This window comes from Acomys minous (assembly GCF_964271855.1).
Source record: "Acomys minous genome assembly, chromosome: 6".
Classification (NCBI taxonomy): domain Eukaryota; kingdom Metazoa; phylum Chordata; class Mammalia; order Rodentia; family Muridae; genus Acomys; species Acomys minous.
The window spans coordinates 81,394,070-81,411,114 of record NC_140487.1 but is presented as its reverse complement, the minus strand read 5'-3'; the positions used below and the strand labels follow the sequence as shown (position 1 = coordinate 81,411,114).

The following is a 17,045-nucleotide window of genomic DNA, read 5'->3' as shown; positions in this document are numbered from 1 at the left end:
CACATTATGCTTTAAAAACCTAAGGCTCTGCTAGTTGCACCTCGAGCACTATTACTTATTCATCACAATCCTTTGCATCCTGCAGTGCGACATTCTGCCTAGTGCAGCAAGTAGAGACTGAGGAAGTGAACTGTGAGCTCCCCATGTCCAGGCTGCATCAATGTTTCAAAGACAGTCTGCAAACTCCTCAAAATGTCATAAGTGATAAACCCAGGCAATCTTGTGCAGAATGAACGGGTAAATGATGGGCTATACACACTACTTAGTGATCCCAAGACCATCCTGTATTACAGGAGACCATGACTCAGGAAAAGAAAAAAATTATACAATTGATGTAAACAAGAGGATATCAAAAATATCTCCTCAGTTCACATCGAAAGGTTCAGCCTTTTGGGAAGCAGGAGGCTTAGCAGAAGTTCAAGGACACCTTTTCTTCAAATGAGACACTGTCTCAAAACTAAGCACAAATGTGGACTTGATAGGAATCTTCTCTGATGAACCATGCTGGCAACCCCAACACTCAGGTCCTGAGAGAGAAAGAACACGACCTCTCACGTAGTTAGTCAAGGCCAGCCTAGCAACAGGGCAGGCCTGAATCAATCATAGGGCATACTAACTGACAACATTGCATATGTATATATATTTATATACTTTATTCAGATTACATCCCAGTTGCTATCCTCTTGCTTCTAATTTCCTGTTACCACCTTCTCTACCTCTTCCACCCCATTCTCATTCTCTAGATCTGTGACAGAAGAGGATCTGCTTTCCCATCATATGACCACAGCCAATCAGGGATCATCCCAATAATCTGCTTTCCCTTCCTCTGTGTGCCTGCTGGGCCTCCCCACCAACAGGAAGTGATCAAAGCAGAGCACCAGAGTTCATGTTAGAGGCAGTCCCCACTATCCCCACAGTCATGGAGAATGAATGAGCTCTCTATTGCTTATATATGAACAGGAGGGTCTAGGTTTACGGCATTCATTGAAATTGGTTAGTGCAATAGTTTGTAGAGACACCCCTGGGTCCAGATCAGCCAGCCCTCACTGTCTCCTTGTGAAGCTCCTGAGCCCTCTGGGTACTCTCCCACAACCCTCACCGCCTTACCCTCTCTTCTCCCCCTTCCCCCTCCTTGATACTCCCATACTCCTCCATTTCCCCTTCCCTCCTCCCCCACCCTGCCATGCTTCCATACCATTCTCAGTGCTCTGCCCAAAAATGAAGAAGTCTCCAAACCAATGAAAGGATCAAAACCTATATCCTGAATCTACTCCTATGAAGAGACTGAAATGAGAATTCCAGGTCCCATCTTGGTGCTAGTGTCAGCTATAGACACTGCCTATTCTGGGTGAGGTAGGGTGTCTCTATTGAGGTGGGAATTTACCAGAGATTGGTAGCTGTGTTGGGTCTCCAGTTCCTAGAAGGCTAGGCAAGTAACTATTGCTCCAGGGCTCTAATTTCTTCTCTGGCTTCTCTGACCCTTTTATGCATCTTCCTATGCTCACTGCTCACTTCTCTTTTGTAGGCCCTCCTCCCAACCATAAGCTGCACACTGATTGGTAGATTGAATGTCTACCCTGAACCAGGCCTTGGTGGTACATGCCTTTAATCCCAGCACTGAGAAGTAGGGGCAGGAGGATCTCAGAGTTCCAGCACAGCCCTGTTTACTAATTCAGTTCAATGACAGCCTGGGCTTCACAAAGAAATGCTGTCTTTAAAAAAATCTGTTAACCTCATTTGTAATTTTTTTTATCTTGTAGATTGATTGGATCGTAAGGTGATATAGGCAAAGGTCTGAGCCTAGGAGAAATTCAGGGCAACCTCTAGGTTACCTCTCCACAAACTCTGATTCCTAAGATTTGTTTACATAACTATTTTGGATATTTTTTGAGAGGACCCTACACTATCGCTTACTCCTTCCTAAAACTTATTATATAGCCTAATCTGACATCCAACTCTCATTAATCCTCCTGCCTCAGCACTTGGCTATGAAGTAAGATTATGGAAGATACTTGAACTATCTTGCTGGTATCATGGAGTTCTGATGATGGGTCAGCTCAAGATTTAGTTTGTGTCTAACATAATGGACATACAAACCTGAATACCATGATCAAGGGGCCTGTGTCCTAGTCAAAACAATCAGTCTCTTTGAATTTATTTTCTGAGCTGGAGCCTGTGGCAAGCATCTACTGTAAGAGAAACTAAGAAAAGTAATGGATCAAGGTGGAGACACACACTTTTAATCCCAGCAGTCAAGGAATGGGTCAAGGTGTCGATATACACCTTTAATCCCAGCGGTAGGGAGTCAGAGTCAGGATGACCTCTGAATTCAAGGTCAACAGTCTATAAAGGGTGTTCCAGAATGGACTGTGCTAGACAGAGAAATCCTGTTTTTAAAAACACAGAAAGATTTAAACATGAATGGAAGAAGGCAGGAAGGAAAGATGGGAGGAAGTAAGGATGGAGGGAGGGTGAACTAGAAGACAGCTTGGGTACATGGGTGTGGTTGCACTGCCAGCTGGAGTTTTTCCACTGGAAGAATGTTTGTTTAGCTTTAAAGTAGCTCTCGGTTCCTTTCTGAGCTCCTTATTAAACAAACCATTGTCTTTGTTGGTGAATTAGATGCTTCTTCTCCTACAGTAGATGTCTGTAGAACCTGGATCCTGGATAAGTCTCCTGGTAAAATAATGGCAAGTATGGAGAATAAAGTTGTAACTGTAACTTTTATTACTCTGACTACTTGTCACTGAGGTTTACTACCTAATTTTTTTTTTTCAGAGACGGGTTTCACTGTTGATTCTGTACTCATGTTTAAACCAGGCTAGCCTTGAACTCAAATCCACCTACCTCTGCCTCATAGTATGCTGGGATTATAGGCATGCTCTACCACACACAGATGGCTTATTGTCTTTGCATGCTGACCTAGGTAGATCTAGTCCTGGAAGCTGGAATCTAGCCTCCAGATGATCTAACCTGGGCCTAGAATGTCTTCAGTATCTGGGATTTAGTAATGAATAAGCTCATCCTTTCTAGCTCTTTCTGAATTCTGGATGGCTGGATCAACTCAGCTCTTCTGGCTCAAACTCCTCTCCTAGCTGACTGATTCAGATTGACTTCTGTCTCCTCTTACTGACTTACTCTTCTTGGCATCATACTAATTTTGGAAGTATGTTCTAACCTTCTGACTCCTCATTTTCCAGCAAATTTTGTCTTTACCTCTTTCTACCTTGTTTCCTCTCTGCAACTGGGCTCTGCACAACTTTTTCCATAAAACAGCCTCTGAATTGCATGAACTGAACCATCATGAACTCAACTTCACTGCACTGCCTCTCAATTCACTGAATCAACTTTAGTGCCTGAATGCAACTCAGAGATTTGTATGCTTCTGCCTCCTGAGTAATGAGTTTAAAGGTGTGTACTACAAGGCCTGGACTTAAGATTTTCTTTACCTACACTTGTTCTCTCTATATCAGGCTTGCCTTGAACTCAGAGATCTACTTGTCCCTGTCTCCTAGAACTAAAGTTGTGTCTATATTCCAGCAAGAGTGGTTATGTTGTTGGATTAAAATTCCTCTACACAGAGTAGACTAGACATGCAACTGATTTATAGACTTGCTCATGCCTACCTTACAGGTACAAGATAAAGGGGAATGAGATTGAGGGTGTGGAATGGAGGGAAGTAAGAGTGGGCTGCTGATCTACTCAGGCAAATAGTTCCTTCCAATCATGAAGCCTGAGATTGAATACTAGACATAGGGAAAAAGCAAACATTTAGATAGGAAAGCTAGTCCAAGTGTGGGAGCCCAGGCCTTTAATTGCAGCACTCAGGTGGCAAAAGCAAGCTGATGTCTATGAGTCTGTAGCCAACCTCATCCAGAGAGTGGTTTGCAGGGCAGTCACTGCTTCACATAGAGGAACCTTGTCTCAGAAAACACAAAAAACAAAACCAGTGCTGGAGAGATGGTTCAGAGGTTAAGAGTTCCATCATTCATAGCCTGTCTTTGGTCCAATAAGGCTGAGACTCACTCTTACCCATATCTGGCTGGCCTCCACATCAACACATGAAGAGGGACAGTGTCTTTGATCTTCATGCCATGTTCTTGTGCTTGTATTGGCTGTAATTGCTGAGACATGAGATGTGTTAGAAAGGACAGAAGGCACAAGCTATAATCTCGAGCCCTGCCATCCCTGCCAAGGATAATCCATGCTGTAGATTACTGTTAATTCTAAAGAGATTATATCTAATGTGAATCTAGCTACATCTTACTCACAAAGAGTCTACAGAAGTCTAGCATGACATTGTAACTTGCTCAGTCATCTCAAATCACTGATCTTCTAGTTAGCCCATAAACAATGTTAGTAAATCAATGCCAAAACAATAGTAGATATGAGAATAATAACAGAATTATAACAGATTTTATCACTCAACAGCACACCACAAGTCCCTTTTCAGTTCTCCACAGTCCTGCAGATGAAACTGACCCTAACAATTAGGGTGGAATAGTACTTATAAAGCTTAAAATCTGGGCTTCCGGAAAGAAAATATTTGGGAGGAGTCCCTGGGACTCCAAATTCAGTCTGGTCCATAAGGAAGATGTCTCATAGGTCCTGGAACACTTGAGTTCTCCTTTTCTCCTCAAACACAGGGAAATCAGGCCATGAGTGTTATTGAACATATGTTATCCCAAAAAGCAAGTTGAAGAAGAGAAGGATCTGGAATAATTGTCCATGGAAGGTTCACCTCTGACCTCAGCATCATCAGTAAACTCATCCATGTCAGCATCCATTTGATGCTGAAGAAGAAGAAGAAGAAGAAGAAGAAGAAGAAGAAGAAGAAGAAGAAGAAGAAGAAGAAGAAAAGAAAGAAAGAAAGAAAGAAAATGGTAGACCAAACCATATCCTAGAGCTGAATTGTCAGTGGCAGCTGGGAAAGGTGGCAAGTTATCAACCTTCCTGGAGCAGATGGGAACTCTTCACACACAGATGTGTTAGAGGGAGGGATCTGTGCAGAGGTTCTTCAATATCTCTGTCTTCATTGCTGGAAGAAATTTGGATGAGCATAATCTTGCTTCAGTTCCCCAAACTCCACTGTCTCCAGCACCTTTATATAAGTGATGTCTACTGCTAAAAGGTTGCAGAACATAGTTGCCCAGGCATGGAAGAATGGATAGGATGTGTAACAGACCATAGAAAACATATGTTTTATTTTGAAGGTATAGTTGCCTGACCACTGTTGCTGATTTGTTTTGTTTGTCTGTTTGTTATTGAGACAGAGTTTCTCTGTGTAATAGCCTTGGCTGTCCTGGAATGCACATTGTAGAGTAGGTTGGTCTCTAACTCACAGAGACCTTCCCTTGCCTATTTCTCCTGAATTCTGGGATTTACAGTATGAGCTATCACACCTGTCTTTGTCTGGCCACAGTTAACCTGAATTCCAGAACTGCTAGGGCTGCATGAAGAAACCCTGTCTTGAAAAACTCTACTTTTGTTTTTTGGGTTTTTGCTTGCTTGTTTGTTTGTTTGCTTGTTTGTTTTTGGTTTATTGACTCAGGGTTTCCCTGGGTACACTTGCCTGTCCTGAACTAACTGAGGACAACAGGCTAGCTTTGAGCTTACTGAGATCAGCCTGCTTCTTCTTCCCTGAGTGCTGTGATTAAAGGCAAGTACAAACACGCCCAGCTAAAAAATATTTTCTAAATATGGGCTCCTGTAGATTTCCAGAAGGGGCAATCCAATCAGAATGTATTGGACCTTTTGTTCTTTATACTGAAATACATTGGTAAACACACTTAAATAAAAACACATAGATCTGATTATAACTAGGGGCATAGAAACATAAACTAGTCTTTAGAGGAGGAAATATGTGTAACCCAATGTAGACAGAGCTTTAGCAAGGTTTTAAGGCTGCTAGATCTCTTGTTTGATGATGAGTGTGGTTTTTCTATGTAGCCCCTGGCTGTCCTGGATCTCACTCTACAGAGCAGACTGACCTCCTAGACTGTCTCCTGAGTGCTGGGATTAAATAGTGCATGGTCATTGCTGGCCTGGTAATTCATCTTTTAAGGGTTGATACTTTAAATATGCTGTTTAATTTATTACCACATAATGATATTTTTCAGTGATCCATGGACAAGAATGAGGGTGTGGTTCCTTGCAAGTATGCTGTATATTTAGCATGAGTTTCTGCACTGCATCGTCAGGCTTCACGCAGAAAAGGTATTAGTAATATAGTTGTAATGAAACAAACATAGAAAAAATACTATATGCAATGAGTTCACAGTAGTACACATAAGTGTGTAATATGAATAAAGAAGTGAAAGAGTAAAATATGTTCACCCACCCCAACCCAAAGGCCACAGTGTCCCTGTCTTTTATTTCTGGCAATCCTATGTCCATCTACTTCTTTCTTTCTTTCCTTCTCTTCTTCTTCTTCTTCTTCTTCTTCTTCTTCTTCTTCCTCTTCCTCTTCTCCTTCTCCTTCTCCTCCTCCTCCTCCTCCTCCTCCTCCTCCTCCTCCTCCTCCTTCTTCTTCTTCTTCTTCTTCTTCTTCTTCTTCTTCTTCTTCTTCTGTATTTCAAGACAGGGTTTCTCTATGTAGCCTTGGCTGTCGTGAAATCACTTTGTAGGCCAGACTGGCCTCAAACTCACAAAGGTCCACCTACCTCTGCCTTTGCCTCCCAAGTGCTGGGATTAAAGACATGTGCCACCAAGCCCAGCTCTGCCCCTCTTTTTCTAACCAGTTATTAAAGTGACCGAGAGGAATCCAAGATTGGCTGTGGATAAAATCAACCAGGAATTCAAGATTAGTGAACATTGCTAAAAATCACAGGGGAATGGATTAAATGCCAGCTAGGCTCAGTGGTGCAGGCTCAGTGCCAACCATCCCTTGCACTATGAAGGGAAGGTAGGTAGGAGTTTTTGGAGAGGTGAAAGCCAGCACTGGAAAACACAGCTAACTTTATCAATTAGAACAGTGGTTCTCAACCCTCTGAATGCTGTGACCCTTTTATATAGTTCCACATGTGGTAATAACCAACAATAGATTTTTTTTCCTACTATATAAATGCAATTTTGCCACAGTTATGAATCCTAATGTAAATAATGATATGCAGAATATCTGATATGTGAACACTGTGACAGGGTCATTGTACCATTAAAAGGGTTTAGATCCATGTTCTGTCTTAAAAGGTGAAGCTGGAATGTAGATCAGACATTGGAAGCTTTCCTGGCCTGCTGCTATAATCTAGGTTATATCTCAAATACAAAAAGAATGCTCAAACAGGCTGTGATGGTGTATGCCTTTAATTCCAGCACTCCAGCAGCAGTGGCAGACAGATGGGTGAGTTTGAGGCCAGCCTGGTCTTCAGAGTGAGTTCCATTACAGCCAAACCTATACAAAAACCTGTCTTGGAAAACAAAAGGTCAAAGGTCAATCCAATTGGGTGTGGTTGTACTCCAGGAACAGAGAAAGGTAGACGTCTATTAGTTGGAGGCCAGATATGACTACATAGAAGTTGTCTGCTTGCTTGCTTCTTTTCTTCCTTGCTTTCTTTTGTTTCTTAGTTTTGTGGTTTTGTTTTATTTTTATTATCCAAGACAGGGTTGTAGATATGGCTGTCCTACAGCTCACTGAATAGACAAGGCAAGGCTGGCCTCCAATTCAGAGATCTGCCTGCCTCTGCCTCACAACTGCTTGTATTAAATGCATGTTCCACCACCTGCAGAAAGAAAGAAAGAGAGAGGGAGGAGAGGGCTGAGGGGTAAATCTCTATGAGTGAGAGGCCAGCCTGGTCAGTATATTGATTTCCAGGCCAACCAGAGCTACAAAGAACTTGCTACAGGGGTGGAGGTAGGGAATAGTAAATAAATATTGGTCATGTCTGTTGTTGTTGACAATCACTGACTTAGGGAAACTGGCAGGAGAATTGGCCTCAGTATAGGGTAAGAATCTATCAGGAAACACTAACAAAAAAAGAAGCAACAAAATGTAATAAAATGCCATCTTGATCCGTGAAGAACTGCATTTGACCCACTTGGGATTTTTGTTTGCTGTTTTTGAGACAAAGTCTCATAGCCCAGCCTGGTCTCAAACTGGCAAAGTAACAAGGTTGTCCTTGGCCTTCATTTTCCCCACATATACCCCTCATTACTGGAGTTGGAATGTGGGAAAACACATCCTGCATTTTCATAATTTTATTTTCAGGTCATAGCAAAATGAGAAAGAAATAATTGTTCACTGTGGTTGACTTGATTCTTTGAGGCTATGAAAACTTCATGGTTGATAGTGGAGCTCACCATTTTGTTTGTTTCCTCTTTCTTCTGAGGAAAGCAAAGGCCTTTCAGGAGTCTTCCCATTTTACACCTTTGAGTCAGCTGAGGCAGAGGGATTACTAGGAGTCTCCTGCAGCTCTATAGGACCTGTATCTTCTTTCAAAAATACTGTCTAAAAAAGTTGCCTAGGTGAGGAGAGATGGAGAGTTATCCTGCATCCCTGATTGAGTCTTTCTTTTTCTTTTTCTTTTTAAAGTTTATTGGGTGTTTGGTGTGGAACAGATACTGTGGTTAGGACACAGCTGTAGATCATTTCTAAATTAAAGAGTCCATAAGTCTCTGTGTAAAAGGCTGCTGAGAGCCTAGGGAGATGATGAAGTCCTTGGATGAGTAATGCTGGGGTTCTGTTAGGAGAGAAGTACTGTGAACAGAGAGATTGTGCTGAAGTTTCAGGGTCAGGGACACCAGAGTATTATGTTAGGCCTTGGTTGAGTAAAAGACTAGGTCAGTCCTACATGATGATGAGAGGGCTGTGACAAGAGTGGTGTGACGTGAGTGATGAGACACCAATGGCAATATCCTGGACATTGTCCTCCCTGATAGGTCCAAGTGGTGATCTCTATGAGGAAACCAAGAACCCCAGAAGTCACTGTTTCATACTACCAGAACTTTCTCTTATTCTCCACCTAGGAGCCTGAAGACCTGCCCTGACATAGAGACCCTCTCTGTCTCTTCCTGACAGCTCTCACCATCAGACTCGAATGATCTATCCATGAGTCTGCATCAAAACTAGCTCATATACCTGAACTTCAGTGATGTAGTAGTATTCAGTGCTGTTTTCCTACTAGGCCTCTCCATGTTGTTCTGGAGAGAGTTTCAGCCACTCTTAAGACATTGAGTTGGAGGATTGTAGGATGGACACTCCCAGCTCAATTCTCTTCTGTCTTCTTTGATCCAATACAACATGCTCACCAAGATCTGCTTCCATGAAAATGACATGCCCATGGATGTCCTTGAGTGACTTTGCTCTACATGGTAAAACTGAATCAGTTGAATCACCAAGTGTACCTGGCCCCCCAGAGAGCTCAAAGACATTCTTTACTCTCTCATAGAGTGATGTGATCACAATAAACCTGAGCTGTTGGGTGCTCTCAGGGTCATGAGGTAGCTCAAGTCAGTCACTCTCTTCCATATAACTGTCCTAGAAGTCATGATCTTGTTGTTTCTTTGTTGAAGTCAGACTTTGTCTTTTTTTTTCTTTTGGTAATGATGGGAGAAAGTTAGTTCTGAGCACTGAGAAAAGAGAGATTACTCCTCCAGGGAACACAGACCAGTGAGTCTATGTATTATGGGTAAGATATGATATAGGAGGTTCAAATAAGAGGGCTCAACATTGACATGGAGAACCATGGGTCCATGGAGAAAGAAGACTCAAGTATAATACAATTCTAATATTCTAAAGTGGGTGGTGGAGGTACATGCCTTTAGTCCCAGTACTAAAAATACAAGGTCAGGCAGATCTCTGTGAGATTCAGATCAGCCAAGGCTACACAGAGAAACCCTGCCTCTAAAAACCAAAAACCAAACCAAACCAACAAAGGAAAATAAACCTAAAAAATGCCTTGTATTCTAAAAGTCTGCTGGTACAAAAGAATAAAAAAAATTTCTCATTTCCCATTATCCCAGAGGACATCTGTTTCGGGCTAGTGTCCAATTATAAATGAGTATATACCAATTGTATCTTTCTGGGTCTGGGTTAACTGTCACAGGTCTAGATGAGGGAAATAGGGTAAAAGAGGGAGGGAAGGGGAACAGGAAGATACAAGTACACGGATAGCAATTGAGATGTAATCTGAATAAATTACTTAATTTTTAAAAAGAAAATAATTTCTCATGAATGAAGTATTAGCTTAATGGTCAGGCCATGGAAACCTAGGTGTTCACTCTTTGATGTCTTTCTTGGACTTTAACCTAGTCACTATGTTTAAGTTCTTGAGACTGTGTGCCTGTGGAGAAGGGGAACTAAGTCACTGTGCTTTCTGATCAGTCAGCCAGAATCTGTGGAACTAGAGCCTGGGATTAAAGGAGGACATCATAATACTTAACTGTTCTGTTTTGTTTTAAATCTAGGATTTTGCTATGTACCTTAAGCAGGCCACTTACTCACTCTGTGTAACAAATTTAGACAAATTTACAACTCCTGTCTCAGCCTCTCTAAAGTGAGTTCTTCTTGGGGACAGTAGGTCATATGGCCAATGTTTAGCCATCTTGTCCAAGTCTGCACCTTTAAGTTTCTGTTTCTCCCAGAACTTGCCTTTTACCAGAAACTAACTGGCCCTGTTATGGTTTAGCAGTTAGACTAGACAAAGATAGAGCAAGATATTCTGTGTGGCAGAACATTATGACCGTGCCTGGAATTCCCTGTGTTTTGAGATAGACTGCAGATGGGTTGCCATAGCAGTATGCTTCCCTGTCTCCTGCCTTATAAAAACTGCTGCCTGAAAAATAAAAGTTTGAGAACTTGATCAATATTCAGACTTGCTCTCCTTCTTTGTGTCTTGTGTTTTGTCCCTCACTCAGGTGATTGTCCTCCTGACTTTAGTCAAACACTCCCTGGTTGGAGCAAGTTCTAAATTATAAGACACTTTAATTTTGACATGGTGTCTCTTTTTTTTTCTTAACCAATGTGCACTACAGTCATCGGGGAAAGATCAGGTGAGGGGAAAACACTCAACAGAGGCTTTAAACAAGCCACTGTCCTTCCCTGAGACCCAGTGCCCAGATCTACAGATTCAGGGAACTGGATGGAATGAATGGTCTTGAAATAGTTCCAGGGCTGAAATTTTGTGAGACAGGAAAAGCTGAAACAGATGCTCCATGTGCCCTGCAGGATTAAGTTGCTGAATTCAGGTGGACACACACACCTAGAACGTGCTCCCAAGGCCTTGACTAGCCCCAGGAGACTAATACTGCCAAGTCTCTTCAAAGCCAAACTCCAGCTTTCAGCAAACACGCAAATCCATCTCTCTTGCACTCACTGCTGCTGTAGCTACCACTGGATTTCTCCTGCTCCAGAGCTCCCAGGGGTATAGCGTGCCCCACCTCATTGTAATCCTCAGCTGGTAGGGGGTGCACAGCACTCTGGGGATGGAAGGCATCTTCAAGTGGTGGGGAGGATAGTACTGGAGGTCTGAATAGGGCCGGAGGAGAGAACAGAAGCCCCAGCATGAAAGAGGAGCTCTGTCCTCCTTGTGAATCACAAGGAAAGGGGCAGGGAAAGAAGGAGACTGAAGGTGGGCAGACACATCCTGCATTACTCCCAGTCTCAGGGAACATCGGCAGGCCTGATCTATAGGATGGCAGGTGCCCTGTCTGGGGGAAAAGAGTGGGTGTGTTATAACCAAAGCTTTCTGACAGATACAGGGTCTCATAAGCATGATCTTCATGGGGAAAGGAGGGGTAAGGGGGCCTGGATGGTGAGAAGTCCGTATCAGTGCCAAAGGGGGGACCCGATGAGGAAGGGAAGCTGCAGAGAGATGAGTGTGGCAGGGGTTCTTTCTTGAAGATCACAGGCAGGAACTTGAAACTTTGAGTAGTACTGCACTTACTCCAGCCATTGGAGATGTAGTAGCCCTGGACTGGCCGGATCACGTGCTTGTTGCTGTACTCTGGGATGGTGAGAGTCAGTGTCACCTCACTGCTCTACAGCCAATGCAACGCAGCCTCCTCCTCCCACTGTAGTTTTCCATCAGGGCCCCACAAAGTTGGAACTATTCAGTACTAGCTCCTCACCTCCTCTCACAGAGCAGGCACTGGGACAGTAGGCCTCCACCTGGGGAAGCACCTGGGCAGAGCGCTAGGGGCACTTGATGGGCACTGACGCCGCCTGGACAGAGATGACTTTCCCACTGCCCTGAGGAACGTGAACACGGAACAACAGCCACACTCGTGTGTTTTTGTGCCCAATGTCTGTCTCACCCTTCCACAGCTCAATGTCTGAATTACTAAGCTTCAAGGTTCCAGCATAGTCGCTGTTGGCAGCCATGTTGTTCTCTGGGAGCAAGGTTATCTCCAGCACTTTGGTACCACTGACTACAGCTTCATAGATGGCCATAGCCACCATCTTGCTGGTAATATGGTACACCTGGTAGAAGGCATGCGGCCGCAGGCTCCTTTCATCTGCATTGCCAATGAACATCTGTAGAGCGAGTGGTTTCTCATTGTAGCCTAGGAGCTTGGCCAAGGGGTGACCTCCTGGAGCAGCCTTGAAAACTCCTCAGTAGCCCTCGGTCTCATAGTCGGCCTAGTGGTGCGCTCTAGGGTGTACCTTGATCCTCAACTACAGCTGCTCATATTCGCTGGGCAAAGTTCAGTCCAGAGGAGGTAGGCAGAGGTCCTGAAGATGGGACTGTGTCCCCGAATCCGGGCCTTGGACCAAGAAAGGGGAGAAGGCACTGCTAGTTAGTCCATGCCAGCCACCTCGTTCCGCAGAGTTGGAGCAACCACAGCATCCTCTGTTCCCGAAGGAAGCTTGCCATTGCAGGAGGCAGTCTCCTCAGACCAAGGTAGGGCCACTGCCTGCTCATTAGAAGTCCTCTGGGTTTTCTGAGGGATGGTCTGGGTTGGTGTAGTACCCACATAATCAAAAGGGCCAGGGAAACTAGGGACCCGGATCAGAGGCAAAGGAGGTGGTGGAGGTGGTTTTGAGCCCTCTTCCCCGAGGCTGCCCTAGCAAGATAAAGCTGGGGAGGCAGAAGATGGGGTTCCAGAACTGGAATAGCGCCTCTTGCCATAAGGAGAAGCAGGCTGAGAGGAGGCTATGATGGGCCCAGTAGCCCTGCGGAGTAGCCAGCTATTCTCCAGAGTTTGGCATCCAGAGCTTGGACAAAATAGGTTGCATGGATCCTCCAGAGTCCATGTTCTAGGGGAAGCACAAGGCGAGGGCAGTGGAGAGCTTAGGCCAAAGCAAGAGGTTGCTTCATTAAGTTCAGACTACATCTCTTCACATGCTATATGCAGGGCTGCTTCCTCTGAGGCATCAGAGAAGAAGCTCCAGAAAGACAGGCTGCTGCTGCTGGAGCTTGGGCTGAAGAAGGCACCTTCACCCTCCCCTCCTGCCTCTCGGTAGCCCTCAAAGCCTTCTGGTGGCAAGTAATCCCCCAGGTTTCAGGAGTATCCTCCAGCGAGGTCCCTGAGGGTTGGAGAGATGGAGGTGATCTGAATGCTAGGACACTCGAGAACACGACCACCTCCAGCACTCCCACACTCCCTCCTGGGCCCTCCAGCATCAATGACCAGGCTGGTCGGCTCTCCCAGCTGCCAGGTGAAGAGGTGGGATGGAGTGGTGACATGGTGTCCTTTATACAGCTCTGGATGATTCAAAACTCACTTTGTAGATCCAACAGGCTGGTCTTGAACTGACAGAGAACCACCTGAGATTAGGCATTATTAACCATGCCAAATTTTCTTTTTATTAGTGTGTATGTTTCAAGACAGGGTTTCTCTGTAAAGCCTTGACTGCCCTGGACTCTCTTTGTAGACCAGGATGGCCATGAACTCACAGAGATCTACATGCCTCTGCCTCCTGAGTGCTGTGCCATGTTTTTCTTGACTTGTTTTGCTTTACTGAGACAAGGTCTCAATATATAGTTTGACTGACATGGAACTCATTGTAAAGGATAGAATGGCTGTAACTAATAGACCTCCACTTCCTTTTGTCTCCTAAATAATAGGATTAAAGGTGTGCACCACCACTGCTGACATACCCTGCAGAACATGAAGATTAGAAATTCAAGGAATGCCTGAGGCATGAAGGACATGCTTATAGGATTTCTACCTTTCTGAGGATAAGTTATCTGGAAATGGGTCAGACCATTAGTGGATGGTTACAGTATGCATTCTACTTGCTGTGAATAAGTTGTGCAGCAGGTACAATTTCAACGATAAAAATATACACTATTTTGCAAGAACAAGAAGATGCCCTATGGTCACAATAAGTCCTATGATGGCCCATCCCCTTGAGCTATGATGGAAATCTAAATTCTAACAACTGCCCCCATGCACATTTGTTGAACATGTTAATGATCAGGGTCTTCTGTAGGAATGCCACTGTGCTCACAATCACATCACTCTCCAGTGATGGTTCTGTCTTGAGGGTGATTTTCAAGAGTCCTTACCAGTTAATAGATTGTACGGAGTTAGCAGGAATCACAATGACATGTGAGAACATGAAGATTTGTTTTTCAATAAGGGCCAATGAAAATAGAGACTAAATAAGATTATTTTCTTGCTACCCGATACAGTGACAAAGGGAGTAAAATGGCTGGCTTTGGTACTCCCTTAACTAAAGACAGAGCTCACAACTGAACTACTGACAATCAGGTCTCAGGTCACACAATTCTCTAGGCAAGGGCTTTTGCTTCATCCATCTTAAAAATGTTTACAGCACTTTATATCTGAGTGCCGAGAAATGAAATCCCCTGCCATTCTCTAAACCAGTCTTCACAAGAGAGCAGGTCTACATTGTTCAGTTCAGTTTGACAATTTTGTTAATGAAACCCATCAAGCAGCCAAACAGAGGAGAAGACAATATCATAAATGACTTCAATGCATTTTATTACCAAAAGGCCTTGGACCATAATTTTCTTGATCATACTTTTTGACATGGCAAAATATCCTAAGAGTAAATGTAAAAGTGAAGTCAGTAATTGAGTAGCACACCAGAGGAAAGCATTCATATTCTTAAACTGACCTTATAGTACAACATGGAGAAGCCACTTGTTACCCTGCTATGATAAAGACACATTTAGAAATGCAGAATTAACTTAATCAATCCACAGGACATGGTTCCACTGCTCTTCATATCATGTCAGCTCCCATGTACTGAATATGTTGAACATAATTTTGATTCCAATGCACAAAACTGGAACTAAAGCCAACTGTCCTGAGACTCCTTAATGAACATCCATTCCCTGATTTTGATGTTTCAGCATCCAGAAACAACCACGTCCTATTTACTGCCAACATGGACAAAGTCTGGTCTTCATGTCATAGACACAGCTCTGACAGCATTCAGAGCACATGGCTGTAGCAAATGTGATTGTTTTCAGCTACCTTTTGGCCACAATTATTTCCAGGAACACAGAACACAACTGGGCAAATTTGTCCACAAGGATACAACCCAAGTCATCATAGCATTCTAGAGGAGCAGGGTAGAGCTCTACAGTCAGCGTGTTTAGACTGCGCATGCAGTGCAGAAGGTCCTGCAGTGCAGCCATGGAGAAGTTGTCATAGAAATGGACTCTGGTGAGCTGGGAGCATTGGCTCACAGGAGGGAGGAGAAAACTGAGGTTAGAGTCCTCCAGGCTGCAGTGCTCTAACTCCAGCATCTGCAGAGTGTCTGCTACATTATCCAGGAGGACTTGGAGACCTGTAGGATGGGACATGGGTAACACTATCCCACTGAGGTGCATGTGTTTCAATTGGCAAAGATTCTGACTCCATGACAAATGTTTCAAATCTGACTGTGAGAGATGGCAGGGAGTAATAGACAAGGGTTCCAATGGGGTATTCAGGTATCTAGGGAAAGATCAAGAAATATATTCTGGCTCATGTTGTTGGAGGACATTACTAAGTTTGACACTGAATGGGGGAACCACATAAGCAAAGTCCATCTACACTTACACTGAATGTCATCACTGAGGAACAGCTTGAAGGTGTCTACTCATGTCACTATCTCCTGAGACATAGCACTATCTGGTGGGTTGTTCTCAGAACACAAACATGCAACTCCCCATCCTCCCTGGCAGAAGGAGAACTAGATCTTGTTGCATCATGCCAGGAGGACATACCCAGAAAGGAACATCACATAAAGTTTCTGGTAACATCTTAGCTTGTGTCCAACTGTGTTCATCATTTCCTTGTTATCTCAAACAACCTCTATCCCTTATTTCAGTGCTCCACCATTGAAACTGATGAAACTGTACCCCAATGTCACCAATTCCCATCTACTAAATTCCAACCTGTATTAAAATCATCTTTCCTTCCAGGCAGAATTAGAGGCTGACAGAGACATCAATAGAGGAACTAACTAATTTCTGTTCTGAGACATCTTTGTAAAGAGCTCCACTAGGAACCACAGGTGTGGGTCCTCCCCAGCTCAGAGCCCTTTACTTTGACTTGTTCCCTTCCACAGTCTTAGTCTTAGAGAGGATCCCAAAGATGAATACCTAAAGGTCATTCGTTGCATCTGACCCACCAGTGTAGTTGTCATACTTGCAATGCAGCTTTCTACACATTTCCTACCCCAGCTCAAACTGTGCTAAATGAATGGGAATTGAACCAAGTAACCTCAGTTAAGAAGGATACAATGCACACTGAAATATTATCATGAGTCTCTAGGTGTAAAATCCACTGTGGCTGGCACCCACAGGTGCTCACTAATGCTCACAGTAGAGGGAAAAGTTTGCTGACATAGTAGAAAGGGCTCACAATCATTCCTTACCTGAAAAACTGTTTCATGAAGTCCATGGAAAGGTGGTTGCCATTCGCATAGAGATGCTGGAGACAGTTGAGTTTGGAGAACTGAGTAACGAACTTGGGGAGGCACTTCTCTTCTATGTCTGCCAATGCATTTTCAGCTCTTCCCGTGTACAAGTAGATGTGACTTAGACAGATTTGGGGAAGATTTGCCATCTAGCCAAGGCAAGGTGCAAAGTGACCCAGGAAGGACAGGTCCTGGCTTGTAAAATGTTCCAATTCTTCTATGTAATGTG

At 43.8% G+C, this 17,045-nt stretch overlaps 1 pseudogene across 1 annotated transcript; it reads right to left on the bottom strand.

Moving 5' to 3' along the window:
• Window positions 1-11,253: 11,253 nt before the first annotated feature.
• LOC311599679 (nuclear factor of activated T-cells, cytoplasmic 4-like) lies at window positions 11,254-16,965 on the bottom strand (annotated as a pseudogene). The gene is made up of 4 exons: window positions 16,775-16,965; window positions 15,385-15,849; window positions 14,892-14,947; window positions 11,254-13,640 (listed from the first exon to the last, which is right to left on the bottom strand). The product of its transcript is annotated as a nuclear factor of activated T-cells, cytoplasmic 4-like (transcript).
• Between the last annotated feature and the right edge of the window lie 80 nt (window positions 16,966-17,045).